The sequence below is a fragment of the Otolemur garnettii genome, unplaced genomic scaffold (assembly GCF_000181295.1).
Source record: "Otolemur garnettii isolate 467f Iridium unplaced genomic scaffold, OtoGar3 scaffold00013, whole genome shotgun sequence".
Taxonomy (NCBI): domain Eukaryota; kingdom Metazoa; phylum Chordata; class Mammalia; order Primates; family Galagidae; genus Otolemur; species Otolemur garnettii.
Window position 1 is genome coordinate 21,780,390 of NW_003852408.1, and position 1,203 is coordinate 21,781,592.

General features: G+C 30.9%; 1 protein-coding gene across 1 annotated transcript in view; it reads right to left on the reverse strand.

Annotated features, from left to right (window-relative positions):
- UNC80 (unc-80 homolog, NALCN channel complex subunit) overlaps positions 1-1,203 on the reverse strand; it is a gene marked incomplete at its 3' end in the record, with an annotated part of 190,042 nt that overhangs the window by 145,612 nt on the left and 43,227 nt on the right. The window lies entirely within an intron of this gene.

Below are 1,203 nucleotides of genomic sequence, written 5' to 3' on the forward strand. Positions count from 1 at the left end.
AAATGAGAAAAAAATATCGGCTGCATGAAATTTTAGAACTAAAAATATTCAAAAATGAAATCAAAATGTTACCAATGAAGCTAAATCCTTCATATATATATATATTGCCCACCTCAATTTGGTTGGGATATCTAAGTTTTACTGATAAAAATATCAATATTGCATAATTTTTATTACTTTTTCACTTTAATTTTCTAAAATTATATGTAATACCATCTATAATTTCTTTTAATGCACAGACAAGGTTGACAGGCCAAGAATGGAAACTGAGCAAAAATCTCATCATTTGCTGTGTTTGTAAATTTGGTCCCTATGACTTATATTTGCTTATTAATTCCAATATAACTGCTGACTGAATGATTCCTTAGATCTTATTATCTGTAATCAAATCCCCATGATCTGTGCCATTATTTAGATCATTTTCATCTAAGATGAGATCTGAGAATCCTGGAACTGTCCTCAGTGATTTATGAGGAGCTAAGAAGTTAGAAAATTAAAGTGCCAATAGATTCTATTACAACTAAAAAATGTACGACTGAGGCAGGGGAAGAAAATCCTAAAGAAAAGGTTCAAGAACCCAAGATTATTGGAGCAAGAATATTTGGATCAGAGCCCACGAATACTGGGAAGATAAGAGTGAACAATGAGATAAAGAAACACAGATGATAAACGCATATGAACTAATCTAGCAAGTAGGGCTGGAAAGAAATGGAGAAGAAATTAAAAAAGAGGAACGAACACTGTTAACACTTACTCATATGTAAAAATCTGATACTGTGTAAGAAAAAATTGGACAATGTATAGTTTATATAATATGTATTAGATGGTAGAACTCTGCATAGTGTGATCTCATATATGTAAACACTTTCCATTATGTCCAAATTTTTATTTGTTAGAGGCTCAAATATCTTGTAGATTTTAATTTCTGAACATCATTCTTCAGCTAAAACCCCAAACTGAAATAAATGTAAGTTATATGAATTTAGGCTGCAGTCATTTGTATATAAAATTAGAGAAGAAAACTAATTCTTGATGTTAGGCGTAACAATCATAAATCAGATTGTTAGGCATAACAATCATAAATCAGATGTTGACAAAACGGAAGGAATTAAATTCAGAAATAATCAATAAAGCTACGAGGACGGGATACTTAGAGACATGAATGGACTGAGGCTAGGAGAGTTGTTTCCACTTAAAACCAAT